This window comes from Sturnus vulgaris, chromosome 6, assembly GCF_052056855.1.
Source record: "Sturnus vulgaris isolate bStuVul1 chromosome 6, bStuVul1.hap1, whole genome shotgun sequence".
Lineage (NCBI taxonomy): Eukaryota > Metazoa > Chordata > Aves > Passeriformes > Sturnidae > Sturnus > Sturnus vulgaris.
Window position 1 is genome coordinate 551,015 of NC_142248.1, and position 24,010 is coordinate 575,024.

At 44.9% G+C, this 24,010-nt stretch overlaps 1 protein-coding gene across 6 annotated transcripts in view; it reads left to right on the forward strand.

Moving 5' to 3' along the window:
• The window catches only part of OSBPL5 (oxysterol binding protein like 5), a 180,874-nt gene that overhangs the window by 96,602 nt on the left and 60,262 nt on the right, over window positions 1-24,010 (forward strand). The window contains exon 1 of one of the 6 annotated variants that reach the window (XM_014887299.2): window positions 1,956-2,173. The exons of the other annotated variants lie outside the window; for them this stretch is intronic. The gene's annotated coding sequence lies outside the window, so the exon portion shown is untranslated. Of the gene's footprint in view, window positions 1-1,955; window positions 2,174-24,010 lie in introns of those variants that run through there. 6 annotated transcript variants of the gene reach the window in all.

Sequence of the window (24,010 nt, forward strand, 5' to 3'; positions counted from 1 at the left end):
CATAAACCAGCATGGCTGAGCAGAGACCTTCCTCTCAAGCTGATGAGCAAGAAGAAAATACACGGCTACTCAGGGTCAGATGACTGGGGAATGACTGAGATACTGTTTGGATGTGTTGAGATGGGTTCAGGAAAGGCAAGGCACAGGCAAAGAGGGACTTGGCAAGGGACATGAAGAATAATAACTAGGAGGGATTCTTTAAGCACAGTGGTCAGAAAAGAAAGGCCAAAGAGTGTACCACCCCCCACCCCCTCCAATAAAGGAGAAGGGAGAGCTGGTGTCAGGGGAGCAGGATCCTGCCCCTCTTCTCTCATGAGACCCCACCTGGAGTGCTGCATCCAGGGGGCCCTCAACACGAGAAAAAGGTGGATCTATTGGAATGAGTCCAAGGGAGAGCCGTGAACATGGTCAGAGGGATGGACCATCTCTCCTGTGAGGACAGGCTGAAAGAGCTGAAGTTGTTTAGCCTGGAGAAAAGAAGGCTCCAGGGAGACTTCATTGTGGCCTTCCAGTACTTAAATGGGGTTATAAAAAAGAGGGAGAGCAACTTTTTACATGGGCAGATAGTGATGGGGCAAGGGACGATGGTTTTGAACTGAAAGAGGGGAGATTTAGATTAGACATTAGAAAGAAATTCTTCACTGTGAGGATGATAAAGCATTGGAACAGACTGCCCAGAGAAGCTGTGGATGACCCCGTCCCTGGAAGTGTTCGAGGCCAGGCAGGATGGGGCTCTGGGCAGCCTGGTCTAGTCAAAGGTGTATCTGTGGGTTTGGAAGAAGATATCTTTAATGTCCCTTCCAACCCAAGCCATTGCATGATTCTGATTCTATGAAGTCAGTGTAAAACTGTGTACAAAAAGATGATGATACACTGCAGTGGGTGACACCAGCAGATAAAGATACTTTTGCAAAACTCTTCCTTTACTGTGATGAGGGCCAGGGAAGAGCACATCCCGGAGAGAACAACAGCAACACAAATAGCCTTGGGAGCAAGCTTTGGCTGAGGTGTGTTCTGTGTTAGTCTCTTAATTTAGCAGTATCAGGAAAACCCACGAAGGAAAAAGTGTGAATATTTTCCAGATGCAGAGTTGTTCAGGGCTGTAATTACAAATGCTCGCCTACTGAAATATTTGTACAATTGCCACAGGATAGTGTAACTAGCAAGAGCCATAAGATTGTTTTTAAATCTACAGCAGTAATACTGTGTCAGTGTATCTGAAGTCTGCACCAGTGCTTGGCAAACCTGCCTCTGCATGGTAGGTTTAGGTTCTGTACAGCTTAAGAAATTATGCTTTTACTGTTCAGCTGCATCAGCTGAGAAATCTTTGTGAAACTCGTTTGTATCTGAGTCCCGTGCAGAGTGCACCAAATGATTCCACAGTTGCAAGGATTTACTTTATTCCTTTCAGAATACAGGATTCCTTTCAGAATTACAGAAAAGAGTGAATTGAGGAGGGTTTTTTGTTTCGTTTTTGGGGTTTTTTTGTTTTGTTTTTTTTTTACTTTTGATTGCAGGGGGATTCTGTGTGCTAAGAAGCCACTGAAAAGGAACAGAATGAGAGTGAGAGATCATGTGTGACAGGAATAGAGTCTGCCACAGAGTTGCAGATTTATTGCTGCCGTGCTTTGATAAGTGACACCAACTGGCTGTAATTCTCCCGGTGCTGCTCAGCTGCTTTGATCAGCAGCGAAACTGTTAACAGTGCTGACAATTAATTATTGTCGATGGGCATTGCAGCTTGAACTTCCCCTGCCAAACAGTGGCAGATCACACCCGTCAGGGCTATTGTTTAAGGCTTTCTTTGGACATCTCGTAGGGCTGAATCACGTTGTGCTTCTCGTCGGAATTTTATTCCGCAGTCGCCGTGGTTGGAGAGTCGCCCTGGTTTTCTGCGCGAGGGCTGGGATCGCAGACAGGGTGCTGGCAGCGTGTGGGAGGTGTGTTGGAGAGCCATGTGTCCCTGGAGCAGAGGCTGTGCGTGCGGGTGTCTCCTCTGGCTCCCGTGCTGATCTCAGCTTGGAGCAGTGCAGCCCCCAGGAGGGCATCAGAGAGCCCCGTGTGCGTGTGAGGAGCTGGTCAAGGAAGGCATGGTGGCTCTAGGTACAGGTGTGCATCATTCTCTTCGCATGGAAGAGAAGAGTGATTGCCGTCTGAGGCTGCAGGCACTGTGGTGAGTGCCCTTTTCCCCTTCCCCGAGATTCATCCCAACCTTCCTACTTTCTTAACACTCTCTAAAATCCTCCCTTTGTGTAGGCTCTTTGCTTATGCCTTTCGGTCTCTCCTTTTTTAACCTGACCTTCTCTTCTCCCCTCATCTCTTATTCCCCTCCTTTCAGTCTTTTCTTCTTTGTTTCCATCCGCATGCCTCAGAGGCTGGACACAGTTTTAGACAATTGCAGTGGGTTCTCTGAACATTTATAGCCTTATGCTTTGGGAACCTTTGACGGGCAGGAATTGTATCTGATGGATTTAAAAGTATTGAACGCCTTATTTGCATTTCTTCCTGTCTGCTCAAAATCGCAACGGCGCTCAGCTCCCTTGAGGCTTGAATGCTGACAGCAGCAGCTGTGGCAGTGGCATCCTGTGATTTGCTTTATCAGTTGATATTTCAAGGAATTTGGACTGATATAACAAGGTTGGCCATCTTACTACTCTCTGCTGCTAAACAGCTTGGGTATCTTCTCACCTACATAAAGAGTAGGTATAACTGGCTTTATTAGTGAGAGCCCACATGAGAAGTGTGACCCTTCCACGTGTTTTTGTTGCGGTTATTATTACTATCCAGCAGTCTGTATTGATTTGTAGTATATATTATTCAGCTAAACCCATGATCAGCCCAATTCTTGTTTCTGTCTAGATTTGCTTGTAGAATTAGGAGTTTTAGGAGCGTTTTTGAGATCAGGAGCAAATCCTCTAACAATTAGGTCTTGCCTATGTAAACAACTAGCACTGCTTTTTAACTGCTGTTCTGTAATATTGGTACAACCCTCCCCAGTGTGAATTCAGCTGTGCCAGTTTGAGCATGCTTACACCAGTGTGGCTTGTTCCCCTTTGGGAAAGAAGAACCAGCTCTTCCAGTATAAAGCACTTTTTTGGCTCTGATTACATCCACGCTTTTGTTGTATCATCAAAAATATAGCGGCAAATGATACTTGTAATTTAACAAGGGTGAACCTGGTGCAAAATCATGTATAGAGCAAGTCTTGGTCTGCAGACTGCCACAATAGCTCTTTGACAAGCAAGTGTTGAATATGCTGTGTATTTTTAATCTTGTCTTTATGACCGGTGGTACAGTGGAAAGACTTGGTGTAACTGCCATTATGTATTCACAGTTAAGAAACTAAGAGCTGGCCAGTGTGTTGGCTATAAAGTCATGGCTGTGAGTCATGTGAGTCGTGGTTGTTGTTTATTTATAAATAAAGTACCTAGGATTTTATTCACTTTTAAACTGATTACTGACTGTTGCTTTTATGTGCAGCCAACTGGTAATGTAGTGGCAGAGATGTAAAATTCCAGTAATGCTTACTTGGAAGTGCCTTTGAGCTGAGAGGTAAATAGAGCTATTTTAGCAATGTTACAGAAACTGGTCCTGAAAACCCAATTTGCACCAGGGAAATATGAGTGCCTGGTGAGTGTGAAACAAGTATCTGTGGTCATCTACCTAAGTCATCAGTAAGGCAGGGCAGTCTAGAGACCAACAGTACACAGTGAAATTTTGAAAAATTCCAGTCAGACACTATAATCCTCAACATCATTGTTTATCGGTGAGGTTAATCTAGATGATCAGTATGCATCTTGTAGCAAGGAATGTGTAGGGAAGGCTCTTGGTGTTTGCAGGCAAAGGAGAAATATATTTGGTATAGAAATCACTTTCTATTCAGAGCTTTTTGGGAAGGCAGTGCCAGCAGCAGAAGTGATCTTTTGGGAAAGAACTCTCTTAATTGCACAGGTGATGACTGATGACAGGTGTCTGGAAACATGAGACCTAACTAAAGCTTTTAGGTTCTCTTCTACCAGGGAAAGTAAGTGGGATAGGATCTGCAAGGCAAGAGATTATTTTAAGGTGTTTTAAGTTATTTCAGTGTGAAGGAGTTTATGGAGGGGGGAGAAGCTGGTGCCATTAGGGGACTGCAGAGCTTTGTTAGAAGGAACGTGCTTTGCTGTGCTGCTTATTGGGACAGTTACCTTGACAGGTTGTTGAGGGAAGTAAATTTTCATAGAACCTAATAGTTTCCTCCTATGAGTTAGTGTCACCTCTGTCTCATTTAATTCCCACCTTTGCTTGTTGTGAATGCCATTTCCATGCTGCATTTCTCAACTTCATTACCTCCAGACTGAGCACTGCTTCGAGAACAGCTTTCCAAACTGCAAGTGGCTTATTTTGCAGAGCAAGGTGCCAATCTTCTTTGCTGTTTTTTCCCTGGGCTCACTGACTCCCCACGACTGCAGTGATGGTGGCGGAGGTGACTCCCATGAGCAGGCTGGGTCTCTAGCTGGGTGCTGCTGTGGTGACACAGGCAGGCAGGCAGCAGTTGATAAAACTGCTATATGGTCGTCAAGAGCAAGCAGCTGAGTGTCCAGCTTGCCCTGCTGCCTCTTTCTAGGAGGAAAGTGATCTGTGGGAGTCCTTTTGCTGGGTTACAGTACTTCTTTCCCTGAGCTGACTCATGGGTTTTGTCTGTTCTGTTTGTATCGAGTGGGAATCGCAAGCTGTCAACAGCTGATCTTTCACCTTAAAGAGTCAAGTAACATTGGCAGTCCTGGAAGGAGAGGCAGAGACATCAGACAGGTCCTTGCCTGCGTCTCTTGGCAGCATGGTTAGCAGTCAGGACAGTTCATGTGACAGAGGCAGTCTCAGCTTGGCCCCACTCCCACAGGAGTCTGCAGAATCAGCTTGCTGAGCTGTTTTGAAAAGCTGTCTTTTATTTGTCTGCTAGCCTCCACTTTTAACCAGATAGGAAATGGTTCATTATGAAAGGTGTAGTTGTCCTTACGGCAGTCTCATCACTGGTGTCTGAGGAGCGAAGCTGTTAATATCTGTGTTTAGACATTTCTCTAAAGATGAAGATGACTGCAGTGCAAGATTAGTTTTTCTGCGAAAGGCACTGAATGAGCTGACCTGATCAAGGGGAAGACATTAAAATGTTATGCTCTCTAGTTTTCTCTGCTTCACTCAGACATTAGTGGCTGTGGTCTGTTGCTGTTTAGCAAATACATTTGGGTCCAAGTGCTGCTTGAGATGATAGAAACCCAATATGCTTTTTGAGGCAGAGGCAATTATTTGTTATGTGTTAGTACAGCTCCTAACAATGTGGGTTGCTGTGCAATAGTGTTTGTTACTGGCAGTTGGTAATAGCAGCCTGTGTTTGTGCCCTGTAGGGGAATTTGGTACATGTGCACAGCCATAGGATGTTAAAGATTTTGTACCTTTTAGAGGCACCACGAAGTCTGCCCAGACCATCTAGCCTTCTGTCATTTTAAGTACTTCCTTACTTCATTTGAGAGATATTTGTTTATTCTTTCCCCTGTTGCCCTCCCAAACTTTTCAAATCTTTCCCATCTGGGCGCTTTTATTTATAAATTCTTCTGTGTTTGGAGCTTGTAGGCAGCAACCACTTTGAAGCCTACTTTTCTAATACAGACCAAATAGTTGCCAGGAAGCATCATGAGCTCTTGCTGTCCTCTGTCCCCTCTTTAGATCATTGCAGGTCTCTGAAATTGCCTCGGTTCTACCAGTTGGATGCTCAGCCCTGCACGCCCTACTGTCAGTCAGCATCACCCTTCTAAGGAGCTTCCCTGATTTGCACAGCCTGAGGATCTGACAGAGCACAGATATTTTCATTCATTTTGGTTTGTTTGTCTTGAGAAGTCACAGTGTGGCAGCTCCCTCCTGCTGTATGAAACCCACATAGCTGAAGCCTATCACGTTTGTCCTGGATGGAAATGAAGAGCTGCTCAGCCCTGAGAGGGGCTGAAGTCTGACCTCATAAAAACTGTCTGTCACCTTTTAGCCGTTCTCTTTGTCGCTTCCTTTGCATAGCAGAGATAATGGAAGTGTTTCCTGCTAACTCCTGTCTCGCTGTGATAAATTGCTTTGTTCTTTATTGGAAAGCATTGTATAGCTGCTCCTAGCACTGCGATAAAGAAAATGCTGTGAACTGGCTGCATTGTGTCTGGCTTCCTTTCAGACAATGCCAGTCTGGACACTGAGGACCTGATCTTCCTTTTGGGTTAGACCTCAGTTCACATTTGTGTGGGAGGCAGGGATTTATGTTTGCTTAAAGCCACATTTTTGCTTTTGGCATGGAGGCGTTGAAGGTCAGTGTGATCCACAGATCTATAGACGTGGGGTCTGGAGGTCTCCATATCCTGCTTTGAGCTCTCCTCCCTCCCCTGTGGCACTAACATCCTTGTGTTGGTGGTGTGCTGCACTGTGTTTCCCTTCTCCTCCCTAGCTGGAAGCTCCCAGCTCTCCAGGCAGGGACGATTTTGACCTCCCTTGTATTTCCAGTTGCCAGTGCTTATACCGAGGAGGGTTTGTAGCCGAGCTATACTGCTGTTTCAGTTTGGATTTTTTTTTGCCTGGATCTTTCCATTCAGTGACAAAAAAAGCTGGTGTCAGTATAGGTTAGCTTTAAAGTGATGAGAAGAGTCCTATTCCTGAATTCCACAGCTTTCAGATTTGTTGTCTTTTATCAAGAGCTATGTTGTTAGGTTTGCTGCCCACAAGCCTGGGAGTCCTGGTTCTCCAGGGCTTTAGCTTACAGCTGATAACTCAGTTTCAGTCTTGCTTATGCTTAGCATGCTGCATTTGGTAGTGGAGCAATAGTGTGAGCAGCAGAGTAGTCACTGGCAAAAATACTGGGATAGTTGTAGTTGAACAGGTAGAAGCAGATGGGCAAAGATAAATACACTGTTAAATATGTATGACATGGGTGTGCTCATCCACCTAAAACTCTCTCTGGCTGAACTGAAGGAAAGCCACAATGCAAAGAGTTTATCCTGTCTGCTTGTTTTCACTATGTGAGGTAAACTGCAAGAGAAGGAGGGACTGGGGTAGACACAGAAAGGTTCTCATCTTGAGAACCGAGGCTGAGAGTGAGTTTCATCGTGCGTGCTCAATCAGCCTTTGCACGGTTTGAGTCCTTTGGGCTCATTTAACACAGCATAAATCCCACCCTGCACACTCCTTGTGAGTTGTCTAGTTCCCCTCCTCCTGCAGAGATTTTTAATTAAAAATCTAGGACCAAAATACCTGCAGTACTGTCTTTTAACTATTGTTGAAGGAAGAGCTGGGTGCTCTCATCTCTGAGAAATGGTGAGGTTTATGCAAAGATACTCGGGATATTAATTTCCTGTAGAATTTCAGGGAAAATGGCTATATCAGAGGAAATATAGGTGGATTCTAAATTTAAACCACTGTGCAACAGATCTTGGTATATACTACAGTGTCCAAAAGACTGAAAAGCTGAACAGGGGCATATAAGGATCTCTTCAAAAATAGATGCACTTCCTTAAAATTTATTTGGTCATGTTTATTCAGCCCTCCTTATGAAGGCCCCTGAGATTTACAGATGCTGTCTGAATCTGATAGGAGAAACAAGAAAAGAGAGGAGTGGAAAATTCAGCATGACTGGAGCCCCACAGGATGTGGTCATTTCCCCATTGCTTACCTGTTCTTCAGAAGTAGGTGGTCCAGGTCAGCTATAATTTAGTAGGCTTGGGGTCAGAGCCATTGGGTGGAAATACAGTTTGTGCTCATACAAGATGCCAAGGTGGAAATACACTTCTAATCTAAAATTCTTTGGGACAGTGGATACTCATGGCGTAATCTGGAACTGAATCTTTGTGGTATTGAACAGCACTTATTTTCTGTCCTGTAAGATGGTCTGTAAACATTCTTTCCTGCCACTACCTTTGCCTTACTGCTGTGTCTCTTAGAGCCCAAGTCTGGGAATGGCTCAACAGACTTGAGGTAGGAATTTATTCTGGTTTACTTTTTTACAGGAGGGCAATATTTCACAAAAAAGGGAATAATGTCAGAAGATGCCTCTCAAGCATGGAAAGAGGTCTTCAAATTAGCTTGGTATTTCCTAATAACTGTGTGGTGGGAATGTAGCCTCAAGGCACAATCTTTTCTAGACTTAATTGTATAAAGGCAGAGGTGAATATCATAGAAAGCCATCAGTGAGGCTTGCAGTCATCTGTTTTTTTAAAAATGTCATTAAAAGTAGGATCCATCCATTAAAAGGGAATATGATCTCATTATGTGATTTAGATAGCAGGATGAAGCTGTAATGATGCTCTTGAATATGTTCTTTTCAAAGAAAAATATCAATGCAAGAACTGACCTTGAAGATGTGGCCTGCTTGCAGATGATGTAACTGTCCCCCTGTCCAAAGCAAAGTGTTCTTGTCATGGCTTCAAATCTCCAACAGCTTTAGCTAAAGCAATTAAGTTACCATCTTATTTATGTTTCTGTGTACCTGATACCATATCTCACTGCCCTGAGTTTATCCCAAATCCTGTCAGCCCCTACAGGAGTGGGGATGGAAGGTCCCATGCTTGCCTGAGCTCCCTCTCCCTGAAGCCTGTTGTGGTGACTCCATCAGGGTGGCCCTTACCACAGCCTGAGGTAGCTCTAGAAAAAATGGGTTATTAGAAAGCTGTTCTCTTAGATATTTGCCTACAGTTTAAAATTTTTGGATTGTGTGGGAGGTTGTTGAAGGGTGTTGCTAACAGCACACATAAGAACTTCAGGGCATAGGGGCATGTGGGATAGCCATTCCTCAAGCCACATGTACTGTGTGAGTTATGGATAATTACCGGGAAGCTCAATGTGTCAAAGGTGGATGTTGTTTACCATTATGTAATTCATTAATACTGTTCATGGGACTTGGACACTTGCTCCCTGAAATGCCCAGGCTTGGAGATGTTGTGTTCACAACTGGCCTCAAATGAAAACTGTCACTGGTAGATGAGCTGTCAATATCAATAACCACAACAAAAAGGAAGCAGAGCACTTCCAATCTGCTTTTGAGGTGGGGAGTTTTTAGTTATATGTCCAGTATTTCATCTTTGGGCCTAAAATTATGTATATTGAAATTAATAAGTAATGCTTATTTCCTTAACTAGTACAAAGCTTTCAACGTTGTTTTTTAGTGCCTAACTTTATGCCATGCTTTTGTGCCTGAGCCTTGTGCCCGTGGAAGTCAAAGGGAGTCTTGCCTTTTGGCTCAAACATGCCCTGCCAAACTGCTGTGTGCTGCCCAGAAGCTGTGCCCACGCTTCCAGCACAAGCAGCGGGGATTCAAGGGTCATCTGTACTGCAAGCGAGGTGTGGTGGTGGTTTATATCTGCTTACCTGAACAAGCTTGAATAAATAGCAGGCACCAGCATAGATTTCAGCATGAACTGGCCATGTGGTGCTTGTTTGATTTCTCAGCCATTATTTCTAGCCTGCCTTGCATGCCTTCCTTGTAGTCTGTGTTGTTTGCCCTATTCCAGCTACCGAGCTCAAGGGTAATTTGTGTGTATGTGCCCAAGTTGTGCTTACACCTTGGTTTTGTGATTACTGTATCTCTAAGAGCCTCCTGAGTTCACTGCTGAGAGGCAGCTGGGAATTCTGGTGTCATCTCTGTGAAACTTTCAATTAAAGATGTATAGAAGTATTTCTAGATGAACAGAAATTTAGAGATCTGCTTTCCTGAGTTTGTCTCAAAGTGGATCCTTCCTGGAATTTCTTGGCTAGTTTGTTATGAAAACTGCATCAGGAGATGAGTTGTGATGTGATGGCACATTTCTTCCTATACACTGCACACATGCTTGGTTGTACATTATATATTGGTGGGGAGCCTTGCTAATCTGAGTTTTGACTTTCTTTTCCTGCCTAAAAGAATGCTGATGAGAGATATCAGTAACAAATATAATGGTAAGCTTTAAATAAAAATTCAGTAAGATGGATAAGTTGCTTGGTATATACTTAACAGGTGTGATTTATCTCTTCAGTTGAAAATATTAGAACATGCGATTAAAGGGCTCAAGAGGATTCCAAGCAAGCACCTCACTTTCCTCAATAGATTGGTGCTTCAAGGAAATGCCTTTGCATGAGCTATATTGAATTGAGATGCCTTCAGGAACTGGGGGCTAAAAGGGATTATGCAAAGTACGATTTACTGAAAATAAAGTGAGGGACTGAGATAAAAAGATCTGCAGGAAAGGTTCTCACTCCTATTATTCATTGAATGCTGGAGACTTTCTCATCCTTCTGGTAGTGTGGGTTAGACCTTCAATTCTGCATGCACCTGCCATTACCAAGGAAATAATTAATGTTGATGTACTAGTTGTAATTACAGCAAGTGAGGTATGATCTATGCAGTTAACAAGGGGAAAGACGAGTGAAATGCTAAGTCAGGAGAAGCTCCTCAGTGCTAGTGGGAAATTTAATGTGCTTTGTTAAATTAATAGCCTTTGCATAACAATCAATTTATAGTTTAAAGGGCAGAGGAGGTGGATGTAAAAATCATTAAGCATTCATTTCAGCAGCCCACTCGATATTCTTAGCTGGAAGAAATTGCCAGTGCAATGTTTACAGAGTCAGTTGCAACTGTTTTAAGAAAAAAAGCAAACCACACAAGGCTTGCGTGTGGAGCTTATTGTAGTGCCCTTTTCTAAGCCATAGAGTTGCAGTGATCTCTTTCCCAAACATGGCATGGCTTTAGTAATGGGCTGGTCTTTGCTCACAGATGTTTATCCAAACCAGAGATAATTCTGAAGATGATGTTTTCCTACATGTCAAATAAAAATGTTCTGTTCTGTGTGACCCCACCTTGAAATTTTTAAGTCCTGTTTTAGGGATCCCCAGGAGGAACGACCTGGGATGGTTTTTCCTCACTGTAGGCATTCAGGGCCTGGTTTTGCCTGCAGTTGTTCTGTTTGTAGTCTTTGTACATAATACTCACCCTAGAGAGAGATTAGCTGTAAGAAGATTATGCATCTGAGTGCTGCTGGTGTGCCTGAAGCTGGAAATGTTCCTCTGTATACAAAGAAAACATTAATCAAGACATCTTACAGAGAATTAAGGGAGGAAATAGTTTTGTCTCCTGATTACTACGTGAATTCACTGCCCAGTGCAGAAAAAGGCAGGGAGAGAGGCAGGAGGTGATAGAAAGAGTTTGTTTTCTGTTCTCAGAGAAAGCAAGGGCCGATTGATGGAGTGGCAGTGGCAGGCAGCTTCCCCAAAAACAGCACAAGGGAGGCAGGTCTAAGGACTCTGCAGCATATGTGAGCTTTGAGTTAGATTGTAGGGACAAACTAGCCATGCTCCTGAGATTGCCAAAGCAGCTGAGAGAAATCTGTTGCATGTAATCTTAACAAAGCCCATCCCTTTGTTGCAGATGGGTGTCTTCAGCAACCCACCTTACTCGATTTTCCAGCCTGGGCTGATTGTCAAGCTGAGTAGTGTGGCATGCAGCAGAGGATATGGCAATGCATAAAATTAAAGTACTCCTGCAGTACCACTGGTGAGGAAAAGTCCCCTTGCCTGCACCACAGAGAAATAGCTGACCCTCAGTAATTAAGGATATAGAGAATAGCTGGCACCTGCTCTGAAGCTTCATTGCTTCAGGTTCCAACTAACAGCCCAAGAGCCCAAAACATCCAGTGTCAGCTGCAATATGTGTGTTTTGCCATTTCTCTAATCAACAAACATGAATTAGGTAGAGAAAAAATTGCCTGCACCGTCATTTTTCACTGCATCAGGTTTTATTTAACTGTTAGGGGGTTGGTTGTCCAATTATATATCTTATTAATAGGCATTTTTGGGAATAGCCTTCAAAAACAGATTTCACAGACTTCCTGAATTGATTGTGGTTCTTCAACTGTTTTAAATCACCAGCACACCACTGAACTAATTATTTACCCTTATTGAGGATCTGTGCTGCTGTTTTTCCTTGTGAATATGTAGAACTGTAATCACTAGAAATGTATCTGCTAACAATTTGCCTTCTCATTTAATTCATAAATTTTTACCTCCTCAGGGTTAATTGGATCAGGAAATGTCAGTATCTTTTGATCTAGTTTTCCCTATTGATGCAGGTTTTGGAGTGAATGACTGCTTTGAATACAAAATATGATTTAATTTAATTTCTGGGAAATACTTAGTGACCAGAAAAAGAGAAGGTTGTTGGAAACAAGCTTTGAATAAATTAAGAGCCCCCTCTAACTAGCACAGCCTTCTTGACTATATAAAACCCCTAATTAACTATTTATAGAGAAGTACATATTTCCAATCTATTTTAAGATGCTGGAAATGAGAGTAAGCAAACCAGCCTACCCACAAGTTTGCAGAGGATACGGACAATATAATATCTGCACAGTGTTTAGCTCTGTGGTAATTATATAACAGGAACTTTGAAAATTTAAAAAAGGAGTCAGGAAAATTCCTTTCCCAGAAACATCAAACCTGGTGCTGAAAGCTTCCACTCTCTTCCTAGCAAACACAGAAGGCCCAGGATGCAGAACAGGTGTGTATGAAAGGCATCTGCACCAACAGTGATCATCTTTAAGTGTTTTAGTCACTGCCTTCATCCAAAATGGGTCCACTCCCAGAAGAGAAGTGGCAGTTCCCATTTGCTTTAATAGCATCACAAGGTTTGCTGATAAAGTAACTTTTGTTCTTGCCCCACTGCTCTTCATTGGCTGTTCCTGAAGCCACCTGGGAGGGAAAGTCCCATTGTGCTGTTGCACCCTGTTAAGTACACTACTTTCATTTGTCCTGTGCTTCATGGGGCTTTGATACAGACTTCTACTGTATTGTGCGTTTTTAAAAGATAAAGAGGTCTCAAAGACAGGGTTAGTAAGAAATTTATTTCTTCCTGCTGAATTATTTATTCCTTTTTAAGCTCTGGTGAACAGCTCATATTTAATATCCCATTACTGCTTAAAGAGCTGTGGACACAAAAGGAGCAATCCTGAAAAGTATTATGTTTAGTGGCTCTGTCAATACTCTCTGTATTACCTTTCCTTCATTTTTATGATCAAGAGCACAGAATGGAAGGACAGAAATTACCCGAGCTGCAAATTTCAGGGCACTTTCATCTACCAAGACTAACAGCCAGGTAAATTCATGCAGGAGCTAGAATGAAGGTTTTTCATTATGAGGTTATTTTCATAAGCGAGTGTATGGATTCTGCACCAGAAATTAAGACATGTTGTCTTTCTAGGACAATTCTTCATCTCATTTGCTGGATTTGGAGGGAATGCTGTAGCAGTGGGTGACGTTTCTTGTCTTGTGTTTCATAAGTGGTTGGGTGACAGAATGGCAATTTTTGGCCTTCTGCAATTCTGGCCCATTTTCGATTTTTACCTTTTCTCTATTCCATGAGCCCCCACAGAATTGATTTCCCTGGAGCATCTGCCATATCCTGAAGCAATCTCCAAAATACTGATTTAGAAGTAGATTTGGGTTTCAGAAGAATTAGTGTTGTCTTCAAATCAGCCATTAAAGATTTGAGGCTCTAAATCACTCATGTCTAGAAGCCCATCTTCTGTTGTTCCTTATTTCTTAGCCGATACTTCATCAGCACTGAATTTTTCTGTGTTTTCTGGATTATTTAGGTATCTAAAGAGCCCTCCTGTGAAAAGCAATGAACACATCTCCCACTTTCCTGTTACATCCCTTTGAAAAATTGTCCCTAGCATCTACTGTTCATCTTCCCCTACAGCTCTCATGAGCTTTATGTTATTTGAGGTCAGCTTGGGCAGTCAGACCTTTATGGACAGCTATAAGTAGTAGTTTTCTAAGTAAGTGAGCTAATGAGGCCTCAATTTCCTACGGATTTGTGGCTTATCTTGGATTCACTGATATTTGGTAATAGCTGGGTTTGGAGGACAGCTTTACAGTTTCCCTCCTTTCTTTTAGCCATTGATCTTTTAACTAATATTTTCGAGTTTTCTAATGTCTGCAGGAGTTCCTTGACTTTTTCAAATGGTACAAAAGGGGTTGGGAGGGAGGATGAAACGGGGTAGATACAGATGCAGACACACAGAGTGATGTCTTTCGGTAACCAAACCAAATATTTCAGATTTATTGTAGAATCTTACTAATGTGAACTACATTTTCTTCAGACAAGGAAAACAAGTGTCTGATATATTAAGAAAACCCAAAATAAAAAGGAAAAAAAGTCTGGTTTTGTGATTTTGTGCTACCCTGTCTGGATGAGGGTCAAATGTATCTTATGTAGATATCTTTGAAAAACAAGCCAGAAAACACCATGCTGGTGGCACGATGTGTTGCATGTTTGTGTGTTTGTGTGTGACAGACATGTCTCTGCTGCTGCTTCACAGGGAGCTTCAGTCACTGGGGGTCTTCTGCCAGTCGAATTGATCTGTGTGGTCAGAAAGAGATGAGCTGCTGCCATAAATTTGTATGAAGATATGAAAGATAAACCTGAGAAAAGTCTTTTTTTCCTTTGTTACTGGTTGTTCCCAGTTGAAGAAAGCATTCAGATTTTTTCTGCCATCAAGCCGGGGCTTAAATAACTGTGGCAATGAGAGACCATCAGTAGAGTAATTCTGGCATTTATTCTGTGGTTAAATAGTGTGAAATAGTAAGTGAGCAAAACATCAGTGTATGGGTCTCTCTGCATAGTAAATAGAGCAACAGTTGAAAGAAATTGTGTTTTGGGGTTTTGCTGCTCACATCAGCGTGGCTGGCTGGCAGTTCTTCACTTGATGCTTTTTTTCAGGCATCACACTGACACAGCTCGTGGTATTGCTGAGACAAAATTATGATGGACACAGCCTTTCTGTTGTCCTGTCAGGGCGTTAAGAGTTGATGGATGGATGGTTTATGTTTGTAACCTGCTTTCCAGCCTGCTTCCAATGGGTGGGCCTGGGATTTCTGATCGACTTCCTGCATGATTGGCATAGCCTCGCCCAGGTCCCTGTTTTTTGGAGAAAATATCCCACTCATCTTCTTTTGTTCTGAGCCACTTATGAGCAGTTCTAGAGGTAGAGAGTTGAGACTGCCTTTCTGCGAATGAGAAAAAAATAGCTCACTGTTAGCATTCCAAACCTAGCTATTTAGACCTGGATTATTTTTAAATACTTTGCTTTCAGACATGTAGCTGGCTGTGTTTTCCTCTTCTCTCTCCTTTCTTTTTTTAAAGTTAGCAGTTAAGTTTTTTCATCTTCTCTCCACCCAGCTGTATGCAATCATGAGTTTCTAAGCAAACAGAGATTTATTTACATTGTTACATTAGCTATGTTGCTTGCTGCCTCGGAGATGCGAGGGAACTGGCTGCGGTGGGAACCTGCATGATGATATGATATTTGGAATATTCTGGAATATGGATATGATATTTGAGCTTGGATGTGTTTGCAGAGCGGTTTGAGTTGACAGGAGGCGGGGCAGCAGGAAGTGCAAAGCTGCAGACACCTCATTTCACCTAGCTGCCATCACACATCATCGGCCTGAAACATTGCCCTGCAGCGTGCGTGTCCTGAAGCTCGAGTGCAAAGCCTTTCACCAAGAGCTGTGTGAAGGGCTTGCAGGGAAGTTCTTCTGCTCAGAGTGTGCTGTCTTACACCACTTCATGGTGGGGGCCACTCTGACACACGAGGATTTTGGAGTTCTTGGCAATCACTGCACAGACCTTGTTTCATCCTCCACGGATGATGCAGATCCAACAGGGGAAAAATATCACTTTCAAATGGCAGCTGCTAGCCTGGGGGAGTCCCATTTTTGGGCTAGCCCCACCTGCTACCCATTTGTTACTGCGACTGGTCCAGTGCCTGAAACAGAAGACCATGTACTCTGTGGTCCATGTGACAAAAAGCCTTTATTCCCCTCCGACTTCACCTTAAATACCCTTTTTAATGTTCCCGGGTAAGCCCGTGATTGGTTCTAAGTTCAGGCTGCTCAGCTTTCTGGTCAGCAGCTCTCTGCAGCTTGGGCTGGAGCTCATTGGGTCACATCCTTGTCTGTCTCCAATTCTGTGCTATCTCTTTTCTCTGGGGGCCTGTCTATTAAGCCAGGCTGCTTCTCTTATCAGTGGTCAGATTAACTGCCCAGTACAAGCCAGCTTGCCCTGTGACACCCATTAGCCTGTTGTTGGATGTTATAGACTCTGATGTCTCACACATCCCATGCTGAGCTGGGTTCAGAAAGACCTGTTGCTACAAGTGATTTTGGTTTCCATGCACATTGCTGGAGTCCAGCCTAGTTTAGATCAAATTAAGCTCTTGGGCACTGAGGCCTTCTCTTGCAGGAAAGAAGGAGCAGATTCTCGCTTGCCTTCTATACAGCAGCTAGTTTATAAAGCTGATGCAGCTGGGCAAATAAATTTTTAAAAATTGTAAAGCCTGAATGAAACATTGGGCCTGTCATCTACAGGGATTGGCAGGGCAGGTGGAGGTACAGAGCCCAGATAAAACACAGAAGGGGACTTTCTCATGCTGGGACACATTCATGACATCCCCTCATGTGGTGTCTTGGCCATGAAGCCTGAGCTCCAAGAGACTCTTGAATGTTCCCCATGGAATTGGAGCATTTGGGCAGCACAAGCACAGGGAACAGCAAAGGAAGGTCAGAGTCTTCTAGCCTTTTCCCAGCCCATTTCCCACCTGTGCCATCAGAGTCACCCTAGGAGCATGTTGGTCCTGCCCTTCCAAACTGCACTGTGACGCTGGGCAACCTTTCTTCTTTATTTTCCCAGTGGCCTAAAATAGATGGGAAAACTTGGAGATGCTTTTCAGGAAATACATACTATCCTTAAAGGATTTTCCTTACCTCAGTCCCCAAGAGAAGCAGCAGAGCTTCTGGTGAGGGATACCCACCCAAAAGCTGGGTTAACACTTCTTACTGCTATCCAGAGCCCTGCCTCTGGCTGCACATGGAGAGAGAATAAAGCCTGTAACTTGGGAAGGAGACAGTCATAGTATCTGTTTGTAAAGGGTAAGAAAGAACTGGTTGTTGGATGGGTATAAAAAACCCCTTTAACTCCAGCCAGGATGGTCTAATATGTTAGCCAAGCAGTGGTAAAGAGCAAAGCACCATGTCCTGGGGTACAATGCAAAAATGTGTATTCTATCACCATCTGTTAAAATGTGGGAGGGGTGGTGATCCTTATCTCTGTGGGAGATATCCTCTGCTGATGTGCCATCTGATAAGATGGGGGGATGATCATCGTTATCTATTCACAACCCATCCCTCCTCCAGAAGATATATTCTGTTAATGGGCCATTAAGTCCTATTGTGTGACTGATAAGATTACATCACCCCATTGGGAGATGCCCCAACCAGGGGCAGGAGCCAAGCCTTTCCTACCTAGATAAAAAACTGGGGTTTGGGACCCGAGGGCAGACCTTTCTACTGGATCCCAGAGGAAAGTCGGACCTTTTTCCACATCATCGCTGGATCTTCGGAGGAAAACTGCACCTTCTACAGGAGCACTGCTTCAACAGAACCACATCTGTCATCCAGGAGGACTGCAGCCACCATTTATACGGACTGCTACCAACACCCTGACTGACAGGGTGTCAGGTTGTATTTCTGACTGTGTTGGTGGTTGTTTCTTTTATATTATTGCATGTATTTTATTTTTTTCTCTTTTCTCCTATTAAATTGTATTACTGACTTGGAGTCTCGCACTGGTTTTACTTTCAAACCAACACATTAATTGGCGCCCAACGTGGGGCACGAAGGGTGCTGAGGAAAGTCAGTATTACAATTTTGTTTTCACCATGATTCTCAACATGCTTACATGGGTTTTATATCTTGCTCTCTATATTTTTCCACACATGGGGAACTATCTGCCAGCTGTAATGCTCCTGTGTAGACCAGGATATGGTATAAAAATTGCTTTACTGGCCTATTATGTCTACTGCATGATAACCTCTGAGGCAATGAACATAATCCGGAATATATACTCGACTTTGTTTGCTTGTCCTAGTCTAGGTTGCTACATCCGGGGTTTTAACAATCACACCCAGCCCTTGGGGGGAGGGGTAAAGGATGATTTTTTCCAATCTTTCCGGCCTGATACAGTAGTTTTTGGAAATGTTGAGTTCCCGCTGGATGCTAAGGACAGCACAATATTGTTGTTAGTTCTGCTTTGTCTCCTCTGCACAGCCTTTACAGCCTACAACATGCTTAGAAACAGAACACTACATGGCGTATTGATGCGTATTCTTGAGGAAGAGGAAAAAAGAAACAAATCAACTTCGTCCACGACTGCACAGAATGTCACAAAGAGGAGAAGAACCAAACAAAAAGCAACAGTGCCCGTGTCTATGCAGACTGCCACAAAGGAGGAAAAAGCCAAAAGCGAAGCAACAGTGTCCGTGTCTACGCAGACTGCCACAGAGGAGGAAAAAGCCAAAAGCAAAGCAACGGTGTCCGTGTCTATGCAGTCTGCCACAGAGGAGAAAAAAGCCAGAAGCACCATCAGCATCTCCACACAAACCATCACTGAGCCAGAACAGCCTAGACCAGTAGCAGTTGCGCCCGTTCAGAAGAAGAAATCAAAGAGCAAATCAGTTCGCATAGTGACTGACGAGGACGTGGCAGGACCTTCGCACCCAGCAGAAGTGACAGAGCCAGAGATCATCACTCGCTCTCTATCCCTGGGTGAGCTGCGTGACCTGCGGAGGGAATTCACCCGCCAGACAAATGAGTCCATCTTGACCTGGCTGCTCCGCATCTGGGACGCTGCAGCCAATGACACCATTCTGGATGGATGTGAGGCCAGGCAACTGGGATCTCTGTCCCGGGATGTGGTCATTGACCAGGGGATTGGGAGAACCCAAGAAACTCTCAGCCTCTGGCGGCGACTGCTGACAAGTGTGAAGGACAGATACCTTTGTAAAGAAGATCTTCAGGTGCACCAAGGAAAATGGAGCACAATAGAACAAGGTATCCGATGCCTGAGGGAATTGGCCGTGCTGGAGATCATTTTCTCAGAAGATGAGAGATTTCCTAAGAGCCCAGACTGTGTCCGGTGCACGTCACAGATGTGGTTGAGATTTGCACGACTTGGACCAGAGATGTATTCCCGTTACCTGGCAACGCTGCAGTGGAGGGAAGGTGAGGACATGGTAGGCGTCTTGGCCAATAAACTAAGAATTTATGAGGACACTGTCACAGCCCCATTTCGTACCCATGTCTCATCCGTGGAAACACGGCTGGTGGAGCAAGTCCGAAGCCTGATTGAAGAGGGCCATCAGAAACTAAAAAAAGAACTTAAGGAAAACAACTACCAGATCTCTCCTGAACCAACAAGAGTTTCTGCCATTAGGAGCCGGCGTTCCTCAGGCAGGGAGAGAGGACACACTCCACGAGGTAACCTCTGGTTTTTCCTTCAGGAGCATGGAGAAGACATGAGGAAGTGGGATGGAAAACCCACCTCCTCCTTAGCAGCCCGGGTACGTGAGCTGAAAAGAGGGACACCTACCCCAAGAAGTTCATCTAGAGTCAATGCTGCTCCAGTCTCTCGTGTACAGAACTCCAGACAGTATCAGAATGATGATATGACTGATCCTCTTGAAGGAACCTCAAGAACCTATTTACAGGGAGAGAGCAACGTGTACCAGGATCAGGAATAGAGGAGCCCTGCCTCTAGCCAGGTAGAGGAGAGGGATAATCGGATCTATTGGACTGTGTGGATCCGATGGCCTGGCACATCCGACCCACAAAAACATAAGGCTTTGGTTGACACCGGCGCCCAGTGTACTCTGATGCCATCAAAGTATGTAGGAGAAGAATCCATCTCTATTTCTGGGGTAACAGGAGGATCCCAGCAGCTGACTGTAGTGGAGGCCGAAGTGAGTTTAACTGGGAACAGGTGGCAGAAACACCCCATCGTGACTGGCCCAGAGGCCCCATGCATCCTTGGCATAGACTATCTTAGAAATGGATACTTCAAAGACCCAAAAGGATATCGCTGGGCTTTCGGGATAGCTGCTGTAGAGACAGACGGCATTAGAAAACTGAGCACCTTGCCTGGTCTTGCAGATGACCCCTCTGCTGTGGGACTACTGAGAGTTGAAGAGCAACGGGTACCAATCGCCAGAACAACAGTACACCGCCGGCAATACCGTACTGACAGAGACTCAGTGATTCCCATCCATGAAATGATCCGTAAACTGGAGAGCCAAGGGGTGGTCAGCAAAACCCACTCACCCTTCAACAGCCCCATCTGGCCTGTGCGTAAATCTGAAGGAGAATGGAGATTGACCGTAGACTATCGTGCATTGAATGAGGTGACTCCACCGCTGAGCGCTGCTGTGCCGGACATGCTGGAACTGCAGTACGAGCTGGAGTCCAAGGCAGCAAAGTGGTATGCCACTATTGATATCGCCAATGCATTTTTCTCCATTCCTCTGGCAGCAGAATGCAGGCCTCAGTTTGCTTTCACCTGGAGGGGTGTGCAGTACACCTGGAATCGTCTGCCCCAGGGGTGGAAGCACAGTCCCACCATCTGTCATGGGCTGATCCAGGCTGCACTGGAGAAGGGTGAGGCCCCCGAACATCTACAGTATATCGATGACATCATTGTATGGGGCAGCACAGCAGGGGAAGTCTTCGAGAAAGGAGAGAAGATTATCCAGATTCTGCTGAAAGCTGGTTTTGCCATTAAGCGAAGTAAAGTTAAGGGACCAGCTCAGGAAATTCAGTTTCTAGGAGTCAAGTGGCAAGATGGACGTCGTCAGATCCCAACAGAGGTAATTAATAAGATCACTGCTATGTCTCCACCTACCAACAAGAAGGAAACACAAGCCTTCCTAGGTGCCATAGGCTTTTGGAGAATGCACATTCCTGAGTACAGTCAGATTGTGAGCCCTCTCTACCTGGTTACCCGCAAGAAGAACGATTTCCACTGGGGCCCTGAGCAGCAGCAAGCCTTCGCCCAGATCAAGCAGGAGATTGCTCATGCAGTAGCCCTTGGCCCAGTCAGGACGGGACCAGATGTGAAGAACGTGCTCTACTCTGCAGCCGGGAACCATGGTTTGTCTTGGAGCCTGTGGCAGAAGGTGCCTGGTGAGACTCGGGGTCGACCACTGGGATTCTGGAGCAGAAGCTACAAAGGATCTGAAGCCAACTACACTCCCACAGAGAAGGAGATCTTGGCCGCCTATGAAGGAGTTCAAGCTGCCTCAGAGGTGATTGGCACAGAAACACAACTCCTCCTGGCACCCCGACTACCAGTGCTGGGCTGGATGTTCAAGGGAAAGGTGCCTTCCACACATCACGCCACTGACACCACATGGAGCAAGTGGATTGCCCTCATCACTCAGCGCGCCCGTATTGGGAATCCAAATCGCCCTGGGATTCTGGAAATAATTACAAACTGGCCTGAAGGTGAGACTTTTGGATTGTCTTCTGAAGAAGAAGAGGAACAAGTGGCACGTGCTGAGGAAGCCCCACCATATAATGAGCTACCGGAGGCTGAAAGACGATATGCCCTCTTCACTGATGGTTCCTGCCGAATTGTAGGCACTAACCGGAAATGGAAAGCTGCAGTATGGAGCCCCACACGACAAGTTGCACAAGCTACCGAGGGACAAGGTGGATCGAGTCAGGTCGCAGAGCTAAAAGCCGTCCAGTTGGCTTTGGATATTGCTGAACGAGAGAAGTGGCCAAGGCTCTATCTCTACACTGACTCATGGATGGTAGCTAATGCTCTGTGGGGTTGGCTGGATCGCTGGAAAAAGGCCAACTGGCAACGCAGAGGGAAACCCATATGGGCAGCTGAGATTTGGCAGGACATTGCTGCCCGAATAGAGAAACTGACCATAAAGGTTCGACACGTGGATGCACATGTACCCAAAAGCCGGGCTAATGAAGAACATCACAACAACGAGCAGGTGGACCGAGCTGCCAAAGTGAAAGTATCACAGGTGGATCTAGACTGGCAGCACAAGGGAGAATCATTCCTAGCTCGTTGGGCCCATGATGCCTCTGGTCATCAGGGGAGAGATGCGACGTACCGATGGGCCCGTGACCGAGGGGTGGACCTTACCATGGACAGTATCTCACAGGTCATCCACGACTGCGAGACCTGTGCCGCAATCAAACAGGCCAAGCGGGTGAAGCCTCTGTGGTATGGTGGACGATGGTCAAAGTACAGGTATGGGGAAGCCTGGCAAATTGACTACATCACCCTTCCCCAAACCCGCCAGGGCAAACGCTACGTACTGACCATGGTGGAAGCAACCACAGGATGGTTAGAGACCTACCCTGTGCCTCATGCCACTGCCCGGAACACCATCTTGGGCCTAGAAAAACAAGTCCTTTGGAGGCATGGTACCCCTGAGAGAATTGAATCAGACAACGGAACCCATTTCAAGAACGGTCTTATCAATACGTGGGCCAAAGAACATGGCATTGAATGGATATATCATATTCCTTACCATGCGCCAGCTGCCGGGAAAGTTGAACGGTGTAATGGACTCCTTAAGACTACTTTGAAAGCACTTGGTGGTGGAACCTTCAGAAATTGGGAAATGAACTTGGCCAAAGCCACCTGGATGGTTAACACTCGAGGGTCCATCAATCGAGCCGGTCCTGCCCACTCTGAACCCCTGCACACAGTGGATGGGGACAAGGTCCCAGTGGTACACATGAAAGGTATTTTAGGAAAGACTGTTTGGATTAATCCCACCACAGGCAAAGGCAAACCAATCCGTGGGATTGTTTTTGCTCAAGGACCTGGTTACACTTGGTGGGTAATGCAGAAAGATGGGGAAACCCGTTGTGTACCGCAAAGAGACCTAATTTTTAGTGAGAACTGTATGTAAGGTTTCATTTTGTATTATATATCTGTAAGAGGGTATTGGTTTGGGTGTGATGTAGATGGTAATAGAATAAGGGGTGGATTATGTCCTGGGGTACAATGCAAAAATGTGTATTCTATCACCATCTGTTAAAATGTGGGAGGGGTGGTGATCCTTATCTCTGTGGGAGATATCCTCTGCTGATGTGCCATCTGATAAGATGGGGGGATGATCATCGTTATCTATTCACAACCCATCCCTCCTCCAGAAGATATATTCTGTTAATGGGCCATTAAGTCCTATTGTGTGACTGATAAGATTACATCACCCCATTGGGAGATGCCCCAACCAGGGGCAGGAGCCAAGCCTTTCCTACCTAGATAAAAAACTGGGGTTTGGGACCCGAGGGCAGACCTTTCTACTGGATCCCAGAGGAAAGTCGGACCTTTTTCCACATCATCGCTGGATCTTCGGAGGAAAACTGCACCTTCTACAGGAGCACTGCTTCAACAGAACCACATCTGTCATCCAGGAGGACTGCAGCCACCATTTATACGGACTGCTACCAACACCCTGACTGACAGGGTGTCAGGTTGTATTTCTGACTGTGTTGGTGGTTGTTTCTTTTATATTATTGCATGTATTTTATTTTTTTCTCTTTTCTCCTATTAAATTGTATTACTGACTTGGAGTCTCGCACTGGTTTTACTTTCAAACCAACACACACCACCAGTACAGGGATGCAGGGAGGCTTTTGGGGACACAATTGCTGGTCTTTACCCTCACAGAGCAGCAGTGGTTATCTTACTGATCAGACTGCAAGGCTGATCTTAATGCCATTTTAAAGAAACCTAAATCATTTTTATGTGCTGTAATAGGAAATAAGAGTGGGAGTGACTGGTGTGATCTCTTGCTGTTCCCTGCAGCCAGTGCAGCTGGTCTTCTTCCATGCTGCTGAGATTAACGTTGATTTGTGTGGAGATGGTGTAACTCTGCTGACACCAGTGGAGTTGCATTTATGAGACTCAAAAGCCTTTAAAAAAAAAGAAAAAAAAGAAAAAAAGAGTTTCAGGCACTGTGTACTGAATGTTAGGCACTGAATGGACCCAGTGAGTGGCTCTTACCCTGACAGATCTTTGTAGGCAGGAAGATACTATACTGCCTGGATTCACTGAGGAATAGTGTTCTGGTTCCCTGCAGTTTACAAATACTGAGAGTCAGCAAATCAGTAA